This window comes from Sparus aurata, chromosome 8 (genome assembly GCF_900880675.1).
Source record: "Sparus aurata chromosome 8, fSpaAur1.1, whole genome shotgun sequence".
NCBI lineage: Eukaryota > Metazoa > Chordata > Actinopteri > Spariformes > Sparidae > Sparus > Sparus aurata.
Genome location: NC_044194.1, coordinates 10,697,968 through 10,718,795, shown reverse-complemented (window position 1 = coordinate 10,718,795; position 20,828 = coordinate 10,697,968). Strand labels below are relative to the sequence as shown.

General features: G+C 39.2%; 1 long non-coding RNA gene across 1 annotated transcript in view; it reads left to right on the top strand.

Annotated features, from left to right (window-relative positions):
* The window catches only part of LOC115586181 (uncharacterized), a 141,972-nt gene that overhangs the window by 80,829 nt on the left and 40,315 nt on the right, over positions 1 to 20,828 (top strand). The window lies entirely within an intron of this gene.

Genomic DNA, 20,828 nt, shown 5'->3' with positions numbered 1-20,828 from the left:
TCTGCCAAGCTGTACACAACACTTAAAAATAGACCCAACAACAACAAAGAAATTATAGCGCAAAGATGAACACATTGACTTGACCTGAGTGGCAGTGTTTTGTCGAGGAGGAGGGAGAATTTAACTGATCATATTCTGCAGCTTGTTTATTACCTTTGTCTGCCTTCTTCAGTTTGTCCTTCATTTTATGACATATTTTTGAATCCACTGAGAGACTGCTATGATAATGGGAAAATAATAATGGGACTCCGGTTTACATTTAGTGTATGACGAAGTCCTAGAGTGTCTTTCTCTGATAGAAAGGTACACATTTACCTGGGGCAGAGACATCTGAAGCCCCGGTGCAAAATGCCAGTAGACCCACTGTGACCTGAAGCCAATGTCACAGCACCATATAACAACAATATAGGAGGAAGAAAGTGATGTAGTTCCAGCCCTGTTACCATTTTCATTTTCTGCCTTTTTGTAGCAACAGATGAGGGGCATGAATGAGGAGATGAATGTGTGCCATCTGGTTTGATGATGAGTCCAATCCTTCACAGGGAAAAATAAATAATCAGTTCAAAATATTTAACTTGGTGTCTTTTAACTCATAGCATGAGATTTGTGTTTTGAATGGTACATCTTTGGTGTACAAGTGGTACATATACTGCCCTGGGACAAACATAATAAATCAGACTTTATGATAACCACCTTTACTTATTTACCTGAAAGTTGAATAGTTCATAGTTTTCCCGCCCTCCACCAGTCTTCATACCCCACCAGAACCATTTCAGAAATGGAGCGTCATGCCTGCCTGATATTGTTGACTTGCTCAGGTTGTGTTTGTTTTTGAGCTTCTGCCATGACCAAGTAGGTTGTGTAGTGAGGTGTTCTGTTTCAATTGTGATAGTTAACACAGGGTGTTTTAGTTTGAAAATTGACTGGATGCTCGATGCTGTTCCTGTGTCTGCCTTCCTGTCTTACTCAATCTGCTCTGTGCGGTTTTGACGTGGCATCTGTCCACTTCCGTCAAAAAAAGAGACTCGGCGCATATTCTCTGTGGAGCAGAGCGGCGAACCGCTTATAGTAATTTTCTAAAATACACTGTGGTACGCCTGGTCGAACCATAAGCATTTTTCAGAATGGCTGCAATCAGCTGCGATGCGATTGTACCCTGTTGAATCTGGGGGTTACGTTGGCACCCCCAGTGATGGTAAAAAAAATACAAATATTACATTTGTTTCCTTTTATATAACTGTTTCCGGAATTATGACTGCTGTATACTTTACTTACTGCATGAGGTCATAGAAATATAGGAAGCATCATTCCTTCTTAAAATCATGCAGTGGTCTGCGGTAGGATAGCTCGACCAGAAACCTGCCACAGGAGTATTCCGGATGACTGAGTTACACCATTTGCTAATACTGCGGACATAAGATTTAAATACTCATGCCATAAAATTGTTATACACCCCGTGTTCAGCGTTTCTTGCACACTGAGTATGCCCGTATTTCCCATAATATTGTAAAGCACATTTTATTGCATGAGATGGGATTATTTTACTGGACTATATATATCTCTAGCACAGTGTGTAGTGTCCTGCATGACTGAGGTTCACATCAGCCTTTACTGATCACGCTGTCACATTGTGTTACTCAAACAAAAATTTTTTAGACTACAGTGCACGTCAACAGGGGACATCCCTTTGTAGTGCTGCATTATTTGCCTTGTAGTAAACAATGGGGAGGACATGCTGTCTCTTGCGTGTGATAGTACTGAGAAGTTGGCTCTTTTTTGTCGATAAAATGAAAACAGAAACCACTTAACGAAAAAGAAGTTGTCCAAGTCATATTGTAGCAATAAGGTAGGCTCACAGGCATCTATTTAGGCAAGTCATGACCAATTAAATTTGAGTATTCTCTGTTGCAAAAGCTAATACGTATTCTAACACATAATAATTAAAGCAGGTTAAGTAGGACATATCTGAAACAGGCTAATGGTGACCAGTACAATTGGACCACTGAAATGTTCGGCGGGCTCCACTTGTTGCAACCATTTACAGAAAACAAAATGCTGTTTTGCTTTTTTTTTCTAAAAGCTAATGAAATGTGACTGTAATTGGATGCAATTCTAATGGCTTCATCAGACACTAAACATTGATTTGGCTGTTATTGGGACATACAGTTGCTTAGAGCAAAGAGTAGATGGCACCTTTAATCCACCCAAAAAATTAAATGATCCAAATATGCTGAAGAGTTGATACGTTGATTGGAATGTGATATTTTTTTCTTTCTAAGTTTCATGTGTTTCAACTCATATAATTAACCAAGAACAGCTGCAGACTTAGACATATGAAACTGCTTCACTGTTTTTAAGATGTACAGTATTGTGTGCAGTGTTTTATTTGTATTGTATACCATGTAAAATGTTCCACATCAAAACATGTTCTACACTGCAGCTATTAGTTCTACCACACAGGTGCACTGTAAAAGACATTTTTATTTAGCGTGTAGATTCCACTGCTCCGTCACCTCTTGCTCCCTTCTCTCTCTAACATCCTTTGGGGTTTTGTTCACCTCTCATACTTTGCTGTCATTGTCTTGATATTTTTGTCAGCTTGAGCCTGGAGGGCATCAGAGCAGCAGGTTTGTCCTGAGCCTCTCAGCTCTGCGCTTTTCATTACGACAGTATCCGACTTGCTATTTCAGGCCGGGGCGACACAGAGACTCGTGTGGAGGCAGAAACGGCTGTAAAAGTCATGACTGGTAACCTTGTCCGCCCATGGTCATGGGTCACTTGGCAAGTGCAAGTTGGAATTCGCCTCACTAGGAAACCCCTTTCCAAGACTGAGTAGAATGAATGAGAGGAGCTGGGCAGGGAGAGACACACAGAGGTGAAAGAGTGAGACAAAGCAGACTGTGAACACAGTGCTACAAAGGAGACTGAAAGGCTTGTGTGTTTTTCAGATCTTCAGGTTGAAGTGGTGCATCTCTGTGTTTACACTGCCTGTACTCTAAAACATTTTCATTTAAAATTGTGTTGTGTTATTGCTTTGTATTGAGACATCTTAACTAAGTTGAACCTGAGGTTGTACTCTGTTAGAGCTGAAACCATTAGTAGATTAATCGACTTAATCTGTAGCTATTTTTGATAATTGGATAATCAAATAATTTTTCAAACAAAAACACCCCAAATTGCGCTTACCAGAGCCTCAAATGTGACACCTCTTTACTGTTTCATTATTTGGATATACTGATGTTCACATGCTGCTCTACTTCATGTTGAACTTGCATGTGTATTCAATGATTCTGGACTATGAATCTGTCAGTCTATCGGTCAGACGGCACAAGCAGCATGTGCGTATGTTAGGATTATCAACGATTCTGCTCACTTACCTCTTGTATCCCCTGTATTGCATCATTATCTTAAGCTACTCTCCGATCCTTTCGAGTCTCCTTCACTACGGCTAAAAGTTAAAATACATACAACAGACAAGATACTGTAAAGTTATGCAATATCTTCAGCTCAAGCCATGGCTGGAAGAAAGACAATGGCTTTTTGTATGTACTCTCATTTCCTTCCCTAATTGAGTCGCAGACTAAAGCGAAGCAATACAAAGGCTTTTTTGTTAGCTACAAGAAACACCTATCCAAACACATTGTGCAAGTGCATGCTGGAGCAATTAATAACCCTCTGAGGCCAGCCAGTCGCAGGCTTGTTCAAGTGTAGTCAATTTCAGTCGATAGGTCAAAATGGCCTGGAATGCCTAATAAATATTGAAATAATCAGGGACTATAATTACAGAGGTATTTGTGTTATTGTAGATCTAAGAACATATGCAAAAAATTCATCACATTCATGCCTTAAAAGTGGTTCAGTATGGAACTGTGTCAGCATGTTTATGCACGTATTATTGTTTTAATCTTTGAAATTCTCAATTTAAACAATTAGACACAAATAAATACGACTCCAGGTATCCTTTATGGCCAGAATTAAGCACCAGATACCAGAGGCCTACATTATGTTACATTAACCTTGTCACTGCTAAATATAATGTTTCCAATTCCCTAGTGTCAACAACTAATGTAAGTGAAAGAAGAATCCCACTCAGTTATACAGTCCCATATGAGCATACTTAAAGACTTCTCCTCTGACATGTTCTTGAGATATGGCAGTCCTCCTGGCAGGTAGCTTGATTAACCGCCACAGTCCTGAATGTGTTATGAAATGATACAGCTTTCCCCTCTACAGAGATGATCTGTTGGTTCTGTAGGTGTTAGTTATTTCCCTATGTTTTCTACAGCTTCTACCCATTAACACGTAACACTTAGGAGATCGCTGGGTAAATGATCGACTCACATGACAGTTATGGGTCTCTGGCTGCAGATGACGGGGTGCTTTAAAGGCGCAGTAAATTATTTTGAAAGTAAAAGCAAAGCCGGGCGGGTGCAGGGAGTAAGCATGCCATTAACATTCTCTCTATTAGGATATACACACTACACATTTCATTTAGTTGACATTTGTGTGGGCTTCTACAATTAAGGAAATATGAGGCTTTCCACCACACTTTGTAAAACCTGTGCTTGTACACTGCGGGAGCTATTTTGAGGGCTTGAAAACAAGGTTTAAAATGGTTAATTGGAGCAGTGAGGGTTTTATTGAGGAGCTGTCTTTTGTTACATGCTTTCCAACCCTTTGACCCACAGGCATACACCTGGTATTGGGTCAGGTTTCAGCCTGGCTCTAAGGCTTGCAGGTCAAGACCTAGTGCTTCACAGACCTCTAATCCCTCGCATGGCAACATATTTGACTGAAGGGCTGGATCTACACACTCCTAGACTTCATACGTGAAAAAGTACAGCACTATCTCTTCAGCTAGCCTGCCCCTTTCCCCTGTCTTCTCTCCTACTCCCTCCGCAAAGTGATGATTTAACACTTAAAGGATGTTGAAGGGGTTTGGTGGAGCATTAACCTGCCTTGATTTACGAGCTTACTGAATTATGAGGAGTACATTTTGTCTTTACACGAGTTTGTGTGAGCGTACACAGTATGTGCATGTGTGTGTGGGAAGGCGAGAGAAGGCGAGGAAGAACGTTAGTCGCTCCATGTAGCTTTTTTTCCATTAAGGAACCCCTGCCAGAGATATAAATCTTAATTCTCCAACATCAAGGATTAACACTCGAGACTTAGAAATTAGCTTAAGAGACAATACTGTGACATCTTGGCTGTGATATCAGATGTTCTAATTGAGAAGTGAAAGTTTTTTTTTTGTAGAATTTCTTTTTCTCATTTTTATTCAGTGGAGCGCTGGAATATGGTGCAATATTTTCTGACTGTCAAGAGAGGTGAATGAAAGGCTACAGAGCTAGAGCATTATGTGAAAACGCACTCCTTCCAAGTCGGTACTTTGACCTAAGGGTGCATACTAATTACGCCACAGATTATTCTCCCAGGCAATGCAGTGTTAAGCACACCAGGGGGAGCAGTTATACTGTTATTTTGATCCTGAATCTGAGAAAAAGAGGAGCTTGGAGTTCCCATCTTAGATGCTTTCACAGCCAATAGAATAGATATTTCTTGCATGATTACATAAATAAGCACATTTCTACTGAAGACCTGCTTCACAGTCTGCACAATTGCCCTGCCTCAAGTGGCCCCTGCTGCTCCCGATTCAGAGGATTTCAGAGCATAATCCTGCCTGACTCCTGAACAACATGCTCGTTCACACACTCCCTTTGCTTGTGCTGTTGCAAACTGCGCTCTGTGTCTGCGATCATAAATGATAGAAACTAAAAAGATCTCCCCAGGATGCAGATACTGTACGGTTCCTCAATTAATCTTTGTTAGCTCAGCTCCCTTGTACGCAATAATTATTAAGCTGCCACAGATTTAATGTCAACTAATAGCAGTGGCTGATTCTTTGTATATTTTACTCCACTTTTCAGCCATCTACATGAGCTGGTGCTGCACCTCTGTAGCTTTATGCAAGTCACGTTACTCAGCACTTCCATACTGCCTTTCATAAAAAAAAGAAAAGAAAGAAGCAAAATGAGCTAAACCACTGTATGTTCACTTCCCTGCATCAGCAATCTTTGACAATTTCAAGAACAGAAGTCAATGTGCTGAGCTGATATGCATTTGCGTGTGACAGGAACAGCCATCACAGTGAAAACAAACCACAACATCAACAACAAAACATTTATTCACACACTGGCAATACATCATGACAAGCAGTTGTGTCAGTGGTTGGAGATACAGCCTCTCATTATGCGTTTGCCTTTGTTGTACATACACTCTACAGAACGCTAATATGTGATGACGTGATAATTTTGTCTGTATTAAAATAATTAAATTTGTTCTTCTTCATTACATCAGCTGCATATCTGGTTCTTTTTTGCAAAAAATAAGTGCCATGTAATCCCAAGTAATGTCAGCTTGCTCTGTATTTAATATGATACAATTTATGTTATATTAACAGTTGGATTCACATCCGTCACTTTCACATTTTTTTAAGTGCTGTGCAGTACACATCCAGCAGTAATGTGCCCAGGAGGTTTTGATTCCCTCACACTGTCAGCACAAGGTTTAATAAAAAAACAAAACAAATAGATATATATATTTTATTTATAACCGAGTATCCTGTACTTTTAATTCCCATTTTAAGTTTCACATTCTCTGTTTCATTTATCAAATCTCTTACAGTGTACAGGAATTCAAACTTAAAACAAAAGTAACCATCTAAGTCAACTTTAAACATGTGTTTGTGTGCTTGTGCAGCTCTTAGTGTGTGTGTGTGTTGGGGGTTGGGGGGTGGTGGGGGTCCTCTCTCTTCATTTTTCAGGATCAGGTAAATGGCTCTATTACCACACTTCTTTAAGTTGGTTATTGCTCCATATAACTGACATACGGCACAGCCTCCATTTTTGTCCCAGACAGTTATGGGGCTGTGGTGATCATGTGAGGAATTTCTCTAGTGCCCTTGGTTTTATAGGATGTGTGTCTTACATCTCTGATAAATACACCCATTTGAGCAAAGTAGCTGAGAATGCTAGCAGCCCACGCCGCTTTATCCTGTTCCCTTTTAGCGAGCAATATAACAACCACTCACAGATCTCAGCGCAAGTGTTTTAGGACATGACAACAAAACTACCAATTCTACCTCTGGCAGATGCTTTATCTGATTCACTTATCAGCGTATTTGCAACATCAGTTTTAACGCAGAAACGCTGAAAGGCTGTTACAAGCCAGAGACACTCTGCCCCCTTTTTTAAAAGTGATTGCTGAACTCTGACTCTCAGGATCCCTCTCCTCACCCCTGACTTCCTGTCTTAGCTCCTCTGCTGCGAGTCTCATTGCCATTCCTCTGCTCTTGGCCTTTCTCTTCCTGCGGGAATTACCCTAAGTTGTGCTGCACTGAAACAACTGTTTATTAAGTTTCCACTCTGTTAATTTTCCACTTTGTTGTGCTTCTCTAAACCCTCAGACACTCCGGCTTACCCCGCCAGTTTCCTCATTCCCCCCCCCCCCCCCCCCCCCCCCCCCCCCCCAGACTCAATGACATGAAATACGTTATGGGTTTTAAGAGGGTTTACAGTTGAAAGCTATAGCCCTGCATATGTTAATGTGATTATGAATACATATTTTTGGAATAACCTTGTATTTGACCTGGTGGTTTTTGAAATGTAAATCAAGGTTTTGCCTTGAACTTTAAAGCTTGAAGTGTGAACCTTTTCTCGGCTCTGTTTGTGTTGTTGTTGTTGTTGTTTTTCCTCGCTGGACATGGTTATGGTTTGACTGCATGCAACTGTGCAGAATAGATGGAAACATGGTGATGATTTTTAGTCTTTTTGTCAATTACAAAGCATCATATATATTGAGAAAATATGTGAGACTACTTTTTACATATAGACCAAGATCAATCGCCTTTTCATTGCCTGTCATGTCTGTAAACATTTGTTATATGACATTTAGCAGTGAAAAACATAGATCGTTGTTGACCGATCCTTCAGTGTCTGCAGAGTGTGTGGTCCCAACATTGTGTCAGAGTTGCTACTGTCTGTGAGTCTTAGATATATCGCCGTGCAAAGTAGAGCAACACAATTTGTCATGTCATTTAGTTTAAATTCAGAGAAATATCTGTGTTCAAAACATAACTTTATTTTTGATTAGGAGATTAATGCTCTTAACTTAATATATGTCTAGAAAAAATGTATAATATAAATTAGAAATCTCTCAAATTAGTAGAGAATTAGTGAATAAGTGAAAAGAGTTGTGTGAACAAACCATAATTTTGCTTTAAATTCTAATGCAGAATTAATTTGTGTTTAGGCTGATTAGGGTCCACACATACAAACATACAGAAAAGAAGAAGAAAAAAACCCTTCTGATTTAAAGAAGGCTGTGAACATTTCTAAAGATGGAGGTGGGGCACAGAGCCGTTTACACTTCTTATTTAAGGCTTCTTTTTTCCCAAATGTTAAATACTAATGATTGGCCCCCATTTTGAGCTCAACCCCCACCGGAGGCCTGTTCAGGATCTCCACTGAGGCATTTGTGTGTGTCTACCCTGCTTCTTTCTTCTACTCTTAGCCACACAGGCTCAACTTCACAGGACAGTCGACAGCCCGTGGACAGCAGATGAAAAACTAAGGCAGCATATCCTGCGCCTGTTAAGTCCTCAACTAATTAGCAAAAATGGTGTCCTTTCTTTTCTTTTTAAGCATTTAGTCTCGGGGGGTGGCAAAGAGAGAGAGAGAGAATAAGACAGAGAGGAGGCAAAAGAGAAAGGGGTGGGGGCAGATAGTGGGTGAGGGAGAAAGGAGAGATGGGGTAATGCTGAGAGCAAGACTGGAGTGAGGGAGTGACTGAGAGGGAGGAGAGGCATCTGAGCTCTCAGCTGGGCTGTTTTGAAAACACACTGTTGAAAGCCCTCAGTTAATTCATGGCTTTTGTTTTAAGACCTTTTGTGTTTGCCAGTTTGACCATATAACATCATACATCTGGTCTATAGATTTTTTGGGGGCTTTCTTGCTCAGGGACCCATCGAGTCCCCCTTGGGCTCAAATTCGAGTGGTCGTGTAACATAAAAGCACCTCGAGTGTGGGCTGAGGGAGAGACGCAGACAGCCAGAAATTGGAATAAATGGCTGGGATGCATTTGGAACGTGAAGTGATATGGTGCACATAATCATTTTTACTCTTTTCTTTGCTGGCATTCACTAGGTGAGATATTGTTTGTGATGTTTTTGAAAAGCAAAACACCATTTATATTTATATTTCAAGTAAGAGTAGTGTTTAAAGATTTAACTTTAACACCTGAACAATAATTAAGAATGTCTTAATTCATAGAATTGTATGAATCCCTAATAGTAATGTAAAAAAAATACTATTACCAGTAATAGCAGCTTTAAAGCCAGTTCATACAAATAAACTGTTCTTCAGTATATCCTTATTGATGTGCTATTTCAGACTGTTAATATAAAACAATTTGGGCATTTGTCCTAACAAAACATCGATCATGCAACATTTCTACTTCAATAAGCAAAATGTACCATCGCATTTAACTCAAGTTTGAGTATTTTGATAGTGAAATAGTATACACTCTTAAGATTACAACATCAAGATTAAGAAAAGTTAAGAAAATCTGTTGTACCTCGTGTAAATGTTCAGCAATCGTTCAATGATTCCCTCGATTTCTCAAACACCCTTCTGAGCTGCATTTGCTACCTTTATGCCTTGATTTTCCTTGGTGGCTCTCACTTTTTGTATTGGTTTATATTTGCCAAGTTAATATTTTAGAGGATTTCCCCTCTCGTCTCTTCTTTTTTCCAACATCTAACCAACCATGAAACTACATCTTGACTTCGGCTTTTGTACGCAGTAAACTGAGAAGGACTTTTAGTTTGTATAGATTTTGTTACTGTTGGACAGAGATAGGCAAGCCTTGTCCTCCTGTCTCAGTCTTTGTGTTAGCTAAGCTGACTGTCTGCTAGTTGTAGCGTCATATTTAGTTGACAAATATGAGTGATGACAATAAGTGGTATCGATGATGTTGTCTGACTCTCAACAAGAAAGCGGATGAAGGTACAAGTGCCCATCATTATTTTTATTATTTTTTAACGTTTTTCAGACTGATGGTATTAGCCACCTCACAGCTCCATAATATTGATGTCCTGACTCCGAACACTTAAGCTGAGAAGCTATACTTAAAAGATAAACTGTCAGCTTCTTACTTAGTTGTCTGAAAATGATGTGACACGCTTAGTTAGATTGTGTCGGTAACAAAGTCTCACCATTATGGACAGCAAAAAGACAGTAGCATTTATTTGAAATTTTAAATTGAGAGTGGCGTTTCTCTCTGAAAATCCAAAAATTCCAATCCTGTGTTTGCACTACTATTTCTAAATATGCAAAAATTCTAGCAATGGATTTAGCTATTTAGACTGATAAGATCATTTGATTTGCTAATTAATACACTGAAATTACCTAGTATGGTGGTATCGTGTAAGCACAAAGTTTGGGGTGACACAATTAGAGCAGGATGTCAGTGGGCCCTCCCTAAAAATGTTAAAAGAAGTTCTTCAGACTGAATAACCACTGTGATTAAAGGCAAAGCAGGGGGTGGCATCGGTGTGGGTGTGTTGCTACACGTAACGTGTGAAGATGAAATATGATCGAGAAAGTCAAGTTTGAAAATAACATCTCGCACAACAGTTTATAATAACATGAGACTGGCTCTTACAACTCTGAAAACACACCACAGAGGTAATGGTGTTATTCTCCTTGATGGCTGCAAGGTAATCAACAGAGATTCAAAGTTTATTTTACATAATCCACCAGGAGTCTGCATTCTTATATTATGCATTTGATTTGGTCAATACAGTATGTTGCTGGAGCCCTTCGCTTTGGTACCCCTGCTGTGCTCATCACTGATGTCTGATGAGGATTAACTTCCAATTTTTTTGGACAGAGGATACTGATGGGAATTTGACCACTCTAGGGCAGTTGCACGATGATTGAAAAATGTCATACATGGTCAATGGATCCATTAGCGTTTCATTTCATTGAACAACAGACTTTGGCTGAGGTGAGGCGCCCATATGTGTTTGTCATTTCATGCACTTCCATATTATTAAATTGCCAAGTCTCATATATTAGAGCTTTCAGGAGAGTTCCACTCTTGTAAGTATGAGTAAGACTTCATTAACAATATTTACAAATAGGAAACTGGTGATTACAGTAGCTCCCAGATGACATGAACATGGCATTACAACAATGCAACAAAAGTTTGAGGAGAGGCAGGAAAACATAAACAGTGATGTCCTACTTACTCTAAACATTGGAAACTACCTCTGATGATTTCAAGTGTTCAATATACAACATGTATGTTTTTAAATACTGATTGGTCATTATTATTATAAATATTGTTGGCTTATTATTTTGATTAGCCACTTTGTCAGAGCTTAAATAGTGAATTAATTTTGCTCCACTTTACCACAGGATTTAAGCTGTACTGTGATGTCAATCGTGCAATGTGGGCCGACATGTCCGTTTAAGCTCTTCAATAATCTTGCTGACCTGTTTGTACTCTTTTGTCCACCATGCCTTTTATCATTTACTGTTCTATATAAAATAGGCTGTCACTTGTTGTTGTTAGCCCTGCTCCAAGTACATATAAAAAGAAAGAAAAGACAATTCACTGGAAAGTGTATGTGCATAATGTAAAAAAATCCTGCCAGTGATGGGAAAGATCCTCCCTTGAACTGGTTTCATTGCACTATGATAACATATTGTTGATGTGCCCACATATAAAACCACTTGTAATCATTTGTGAGATGACTAATAATCAGTTAGAGTAAACCATCCCATATATTGTGTGCATGTGTACACATTTGCATACATGAGTGCATGCCCGTATCATTATGTCAATATGTATAGAAGATAACGTGAAGCTTTATAATTTTATTTGACCTGAAATTAATAATACAATTTACAAAAATAAAACAAAAAAAAACATTACGAAATGAGAGAAAGGGTGAGGAAAAAGTCTATGTTTAAATCTACGTTGTTCTGTTTACTAGGTTGACCAATAGCTGAGGTTGAATAAATAATTCTAAATGTTTATGTGGATGTGCTTTTCGTACAAAATATTGGTTAGGGGGAGCTTTTACTGCAGTAAGTTGGAACTTTACATGATATGGTTTTGGTTTCATATTGCCAATAGCAGAGTATATAGGGGTCAAGGGACTACACCAAGTAAATCAATATGAGGTATAATAAGACAACAAAAAAGACATTTGAAAAATGGTGTCTGTATTTGCATGGTGCATGTACTCGCATGGCTCATGTGTGCACATCTAATGGCACATGCACACATGAGGATGTACACACGAATATAGATACAAAAAGATCACTACCCCCACCCCAACAATGAGAGGCTTGGAAGGAAGAAACCCCAAACATGCACTTGGGTTATAAATTAGGAGCTGTCAGTATTACAATGTATATTAATAGTCACACCTCTTTTTAATGAGTTTGGCATTGGCAGCTGAGAGGAAATACAAGTCATCATAGCACAGCTCATGCACACCCCGATGAAAGAACCTATAATAAATCTTGTGAGAGCAGGGCTCACCATAAATATGTATCGCATAAGGCATCTGTTTTACATTCTGCATATAAATCAGCCAGAGTGCTGAATAGCAATGAATCAGATGCTCGACGCTTGATTTGATAACAAATCGACTCTGAACTTGGGAGGGGAGAATTTAAAGCCTTTAACAAAAGTGGGGAGTGGTGGGGTCAGTTAAGACCTGTGACACTCTGACATGCTTCTCTTCTAGCAGATAATGCTACATTTTTCTTCCTGGGTCAGGTGTGGGACTAATCTTCTTTGAGTTATCTTTTTTCAGTAGACCGCCTACTCTTTCACATGTCACAGATGATGACATTACCTGCGCCAGGACTGGTCAGAGTGTGAGGATGAGGTGCAGCCGTTCTGTAAAGGACATGCTCACATATTTGTAGAATTCTGTTGTTATAATGCTATAGTGCTAATACAGAAGGGGGAGGTTTGATTACACTAAAAGCTGCAGATTTGGATCTTATTATTTTGATCAAATACATTCAATTTTAACAAAAAAGAAAAGGCTCTTTTATCAATTTAAATAAGAATTCACTCTCACTCATCTCACTGTAGAGAGCATTTTTAAGGTTCACCATATATTCTGTGGATAATGTAGAGAGACTACATTCTCATGCAAGCATACAATACATGGCTGCAGATGATGTTACAGGTACAACAGCCTCAGACAGGATTTACAACCTTTGCTGAGCTCTTAACATGACGAGATCAATGAAACTGTTGATTTTGGTTTCAGTGGGAGTATCGTTTTGTCGTCAATGCTGTCATCATGACTGGGACAAGGTCATCGAGTGATCTCAAAAAACATGAAATGTTAAGCAATTGTTAACCTTTTGTGACATAGCTACTAGTCAGTTACACACAGCTGTATGGAAAATACATATACGTGTCAAATTTGAAGTTGATCTTAGGAGAATACTCAAATCTAGAGTGAAATAGCCTGACTGAGTGGAATTTTTAAGCCGATCTGTGTGAACACTTACATTTGACAATATATTTACCAGTACATTTAAAAAAATATAGACACATAACTTAAAGAAGACCCAGACATTTCTGATGATTCGATATTTGTTAATAAAGAATTGTAACCACTGTCTGTACCAAGCAGGACATTTCACAGTAGAGAAATACTATTTCAGTGTAAACTGACAAATTATGGGATGGTAAAACAATTCTAAACATTTTGTTGGCAGTACTGTGCTGCAGTTTTTTTTGTGTTACTTAGCTGATTTATACATGGATATGATATACCTGCAATAAACCAATATGGGCTGATACTGATACTTAAATCATGGTGCAATGTACAGTATACATTAACTGCACACACATGCAGTATTTTCTGTGTATACAGTGTATGTGAGGGAAATATTTCACCTGACCTTTAGTCTGACAAAACATTTTAAAAATGTTAAGGTGGATTCGTACAGTCAGGGGCATAGAGGGCACCGGGGTGGAAGTGACTGTAAAACATACTTAACAATGATGCTGGCTGATTCACAAAAGGAAGACATAACCATCAACCGAACAGCCAAATGGGAGCTCTCTCCACAAACATACAAATTATCTTGTGATAGCAGCTGGGGTCTAACATCTGCCTGGGAAATCAAATACCCAGGGAGCAGATGTTCATACAACCAATGGTGTTATTTTGTGTACTTCAAAATTGCCCTTGGATGTAGGGGCAGCATTCAAATATAAGGTGTGTCATTTGTCTAACTTGACCAGGAACAAACTGTGCTGTACACCCTTAGGTTGAAGAAAAAAAAAAAAAAGATCACAGTGGAAATGTGGTGACTGCTGCTGTTTTTGCGCAAAGTGTGGAAAAATGCAATTCTCAGACACAGTGCTTAACATGAGATGTTACCCTTAAATACAAAGTGTGGGCAGCCGATATATCAACTCATCAACAAGTCGAACCCTAGAGGCCTGTGGATGTTGTATCTCCAAAGACAGGGTGCCAGAAGGAACGTTAAAGGCAAAAGAATCAGAAGCCAATGCAAGCTATCTGGAGAGCTTACTCCTCAGCATGTTCTTATCCCCTGTTGTTCAGAACAAGCAGATGGTTTTCCGTGAAATTCAACAATCTTTCCTTGCTCCAGGGGTTTGGAAACGATTGGGAGTCAATGTCTCTCGATAAGTAATAAGACAACCTCCTATCTGATTTGCTGGCATGGACAGTTGTAAGCTGCAGACTCATTTAAGTTTCATATTTTCCATTGCGGACCACTAACATAGTCAAAACTGTAGATAGTTATCTATACCAGATATTCTTTGAGTGCAGCTTTTTTCCATATTTTTTAGAATACATTTTTTTTTTAGTTAAAGGGGTTGCTCATAGCAGTGTACCACAGAACAACGCCACTTAGCCTTTTTGTGCTTATATGGCCATTTTCTGCAAAATCTGATAAACCATCCATTGGCGACCTGTTCACCACTAAGTGCCAGAGTAACAAACTCCAGGTCTAATAGGTCGAGAAAACGGCCAAACATCTAGCATGCTGGAGTAAATTTGCCTTAGTTGACATTAGTGTCATGCATGCACACATTTCAATGCCAATGCTGAAACAATATAATGTGCAGCCCTGCTAAATGCCTAATTTGTGAACAGGCTACCCTTCGCAGGTTTTTAAGGTAAGAATCTGAATAATCTAAGGTAATAAAAAGCAGTACTTCAAAATAGTTGATCAGTTAAACTATTCTGTAAATGTTATTTATACAAGGTGGGTCCAATAAGTGCAGTTCACTCTCTTTTCCTTGGATGCTCTGTGTATAATAAAAGCAAAACTCCAACATTTAGACAATCAGTGAAACCTTCAAGCTTCAGGCATAAGATCTAGATACAATGGTAAAACTTGCACCAAATGATCATTAAATGAAATATGATCACAGTAATATGAGATGAGAACATAGTAAACATTAAAGATCGACACTCTTCAGATCTAACTATAAGATACAGAAATATGTATTATATAAATTTTTTTTTTTAATCTTAATCCCCAGTGTTTTATTTATTTGACTGGAGTGGAGCAAACATCTATAGACCTTTTTACTAACTGCCACCTTGTTATAAACAAACATGATGGTATTATAGTTTTTCTTTATCACTGTAATTCAGCTTGATTTAACATTAGAAAATATCTTTATTCTAAATCGGGGCAGGAGCAAACATTAGATGTATGATTTCTGTTGAATATAGAGATAGTCGTGACAAACAAGCAAGATTGAGGAAGAGGCTGGCTCTGAAAATCTTTCTTCCAGCTTGATTCACACCTGCACACCCTCTGTGGCAGCATGTTCTGCAAGGGTCGTCTGTTGCACGGCGGGAGTATTTGGGGATGATTAATTGCTCTGTCTTGTCAATGGTGTGCTCAAAACAGCGGGATCCTCTGCATATGTAAATACAAGCAGTCTCAGCACAGCAATCTAGAGCAGGATTAACACAGGTATGCTTCAAAATTCAGACCTATTCACCAATCTTTTCTATTATCTTTGACATCCAACCTATGTTGAAGAAAGAAAACATCCCTTTCCTTTCTCCTGATCCAGATACATACATCTTGTCACCACACGCTTCTTATAAACAAGATTTATCTTCCAAGAGATTTATCTTCCATTTTGTTAACAAACAGCTATTGTTGGAGACTTACGTGAGCAGTTGGTGTAAGGAGGTATTGACACCATGAATTTCTATAATAATTTTAACCCAATAACTAAATATTAATACATATTTCAGGAGTGATTTCAGGAGATACTTACAGTGAAAGATGTTTTGATATACACTGGTAACATGGTGTACAGACAATCACAATTCACATCACTGAGCTAGAATGGTCCAAAATAGTCGTTCCCAACCTATTTTCCAGACGTATCCAACCTTTTATCCTGACAGCCCCATCAGATGTTCTCCAGTACCCCTTCATCAACAGCAGGCATGTTCCAAATGGGTTCATTTGAATTGATTTTTTGTTACCCTATTACTTTTATACAAAACAGTTTTCAAATGTGAACCATTGCTTTTAGATCTCCATTTGGACTTTTTTGTTCTCTTGCTAACTATTTTCACTCACTCTCAACTGCATCACTAAAGTGATAGAGCCATGTCAGGCTTGATGGAGATATCTGCTATGTATTTGGCTTATCGTAGCTGATATTTTATTGCTCTTTGTAACCAAAAATGTAAAGCTGCTTCTATCACTAATTAGTCACGCTATTTCACAAAATCTCTTCTGATAACTGCTAATGAGACGTGTGGTACATGTACCCCTGTTTGGGAATCACCAAATGTAAGTTATGATACAAAAGACATAAAAGACCCATTCTTATGGTGGAGTGTTGATGTTGATGTTGAGTACAAGAGTCTCACAGCCTGAGGAAAGAAGATTCTCCATAGTTTATTGGTACAGCAGTGGGTACTTCTGTATCTTTTGCCAGACTGCAGCAGGGTCAACAGACTGTGGCTGGGGTGGGTGTTGTCTTTTAGAGTCCTTTGAGCTCTAGCCAGACCTCACTTGACTGGTAACACTGATGCTCGGTAATTGGGTACCAGTGGTGTTCTGGGTGGTTTTAATCACCTGCTGCAGACAGTCCTCTCCTGGGCCTTGCACAAACCACATCAGTTTGTGATGATTCCAGTCAGAATACTTTCTATTGCTCCTCTAGAAAAGTTAACTTGGTATGGTTGTCTGTGATGTTTACTAATTCCATAAATTGTTTCACTGAACTGAAGGTCTTAAAGCTGTAGTCTGTAACTATGTTTTGGTTATATTTGCTAAAACTGTCATTATGATCTGACAGTAGAATAAGATACAAGTCAGCTGTGTAAAAATCCACTGTCTGTGTTCAACCCAGTGGCTGTAATTTGATTTGCAATAATCCACCGCTCCTGGATCTACACAACCAATCAGAGCCAAGGGGAGTGTCTGAGAAGTGTCAATCATTCTTGTGCATACGCTGCTGGCAGCCCCCCTCCCTCATGCAGCACGTATTTGGCAGTGCCCCTCCCCCACGCAGGTGCAGTGTCTGCTCTTACCTGATCAGTTACGTTCAAGCTCAAACTGTAAACAATGGCGGTAAAAACAGACAACAACAGAGCTGAAAAATGCCCTACCATTGCCCATGTCAAAGAGAAGAAATAAGAAGACTGATGAAGAAAAGCAGTGTAAAAACAAAGAATTGGACCGAGCCAGAGAGAAAACAAGGATAAATATCGGAGCGTCATTTCAGAGGTGGAAGGAGGTGTGGGATTTGTAAGGACTCAAGAGCGATGCAGAGTTAGCTACTTTTCTGCTAGACAAGTAAGGACCCCTGCTTGATATATGTTTCATTCTTTGTCTTAACAACAAGGCTATGGTTGGGGCATTGCAGTAATACACGCAATAGTGCATATCGCCACACAATATGCGCAGTCGAGCTACGTAGTTTGTTAGTAAATCTGTTTTGTTAGCTTTTATGCTAACTCCGGTGTTTAGCTTTGTGTTTATGGCTACTGGTTAGCAAAAGTGTCAAACATCAAATAATCAAGCAACATTTCTGAATAGAATAAAAATAAAACGCCATGCTGTTGGAGAATCATTATTTTCTTTTATACCTATGATAGCTGGTTTAAATACTTGTTGACAAATTCTTTTAAGAAGGGGCGACTGCAAGCCCACACATCATCAAACACAGTAGTTCTCCTTAAACAAATCTGCAAGTATGCCGCAGTATGTGTAGCTACCTCTGGAGAATGTCAGAGGAACTTTTTGTTGTTTTGAGACATCTAGTGACATGCAGACACTATTACTAAAGAGAGTAAAAAGAGGTATCACCTCAAAACAAGCCAGTGATAAAAGGTTTCAGGCTATCTCTAAAATTAAGAGTCTAACAAGGTCGTAGCCGCCTAGCAAGACAACCATTTTCCTTGATATGTTTCATCCCTTAATGTCATTGGCTATTACCTGTGAACCCACCGCCTCTTGGCAGGTAAGGAATTTATTGGTGCTCCATTATTAGGGGATGGCAGAGAAAGAAGTGCAAATCGCCATGGTTTTCTGAGGATGTTACGACCTCCTCCTAGATTATGCCTTCTGACAGGTTTGTCATCCCTGTGCACTGATGTGCTCTATAGAGTGCTCTGATATCATTAGCTTCATTGCTCCTAATGTGTCGGCTCCCTACAGCAGGAGGACAGGTCATATATTGTGCACATCAGTGGACAAAAGCCAAAAGCGAGATTACTGGATAAACGCCATCTCAGTAGGAAAGGGGAAAAAAACATGCTTCATGGAAATTAAACATAACTGGTGTTTTTTAGTTCAGATTGAGATACCATTTGATTATACTTTAAGATAACATTTAAGATATGAAGCACATTACTATAACATAGACTGCCGTTTTTATTACAGGTTATGTAGGAGCAGATGGGTGAGCTCATATCTTTATTAAAGGATTAACAGCAGTCCTGCAAAGCAGTGTATCTTTTGGAGAGGCCACCCAGGTCAGGCAGCAACAATAACAGGAGTGGTGAGATGTGAAGGACACTGGTGACTTATAGATTAGGAATATTTGGAGCACAAACAGCTAGTTCTATATCTTGCAGGTGCATTCTGTAGTGCAAGAGACAAGGTGTAGTATACTGGGAGTGTCTCTAGCATTCCAGTGGCACATAACAATTGATATCATTGATGACGGCAATTATTGCCTGACCTGCCCCGATTTGGACTAAGTCCAAAGCGGAAGGCTCAAGGCTAATTCTCTTAAAGGGCCACTTGATCAATATTCTCCCTCCCTTGATTCTAAAGTTGAGCAGACCTGAACAATCTGAATGATTTGCAACTGTGGTGTTTCTGCAGAGCTTGGCAGCATGTGCCTCTGCTGCTATTGGGTGACACATTTCCCATCATGTGGCCTGGCCTGAATACAGCCTGTATTTTCTCTTTTTTTGCTGGTTGGCCTCCAAGGGGAGACCAACGTGCCTCCAAAATCAGCCAACTGAAAAAGAACACTCGCTCTTGTTAGATGAGTGGTTATGGAAGCTAACATACTGTACCCCAAAGACAACAGCTACTATCCCAGAGCATATGTATATAATTTTGACTTGATGGCTATATTTTATCTTTGAATGACATTTTTGTAGGAGACCTGGCAAAAATAACAACTCTGTGCAGAATTACTTTCACTCACAATTGATCTGCATAGCTGATGATTATTTAGACTTCGACCAGTTTAATCTGTATGTCATGATTGTTGTGATAGGGGATTTTTTCACTCACTTTCACTCACTGTCTTGGTGCCAGTGTCTAGCAACCATCAGATGAACTGCAACTTTAGACATCTCTACGTTGATTTAAACATTCCTTGGTGGTTGCTATTTCGTGGCATATTTAAAAATTTTAAACATTGCAATTAAGTCAGAGAACCCTGCAGTATTGCATGAAGATATATGGCCCATTTAAGCAAACTTGCAGTTAATAACAGCATTAGATTACTTGCTATACAGAGGATACGGATAGGAAGAGTTGTTAACATTGAAGTGAATTTTACGAATGATGACAAATACCCATCAGTGTGCCTTATTTTTTAAAATCATTTTTGGTGTTCAGGATGCACCTCTACTAGATATGCAATTCTTCAAAAACAAATTTTTCACATTCTAAAGAGTCACGCCTAAAACCAACAAGGTTTTATGACATTTCATTCAACATTGAAGATATTTTGTTGGCATCTACTTTGTTGTGTTTCCTTTCATATTACAGTCACTCTGCAGGCAGTCTGTTGGCAGGCAGGAATCAGCTGAAGATAGGAGAAAAAACTGCTGAAATCTGGTGTGGGGAATTACACCAATTGAGGAAATTCCTATTTTTCTGGAACCTACGACAGTTATGGGGCAAAGAAAGGTTGTATATTTTAGTTAGGATGGAGAGCGGAGTTGAAACAAGTGAATATTGCTGAAAGAGCGTCGCTCACATTCAGACAGAGACAAAAGGTGGAAATGAAATAACTTCCTTTCCTCGGGAAAACACAGCAGCTCTTGACAGAATAATAGCAGCTGAGTAGATGGAGAAGGTCTTGCACTACTAGCTCTAAAACACAGGAAACTGTTGTGCCGCCCGCATGCCTTATTAAAAGTGAACAGACACACTCCCGAAAACAAAAGCAAGTTCCTGTGCAAATGATTTTTATCATTGTCAGGATTTTCCAGTAATTTAAAGTTGTTGTATTTTTAA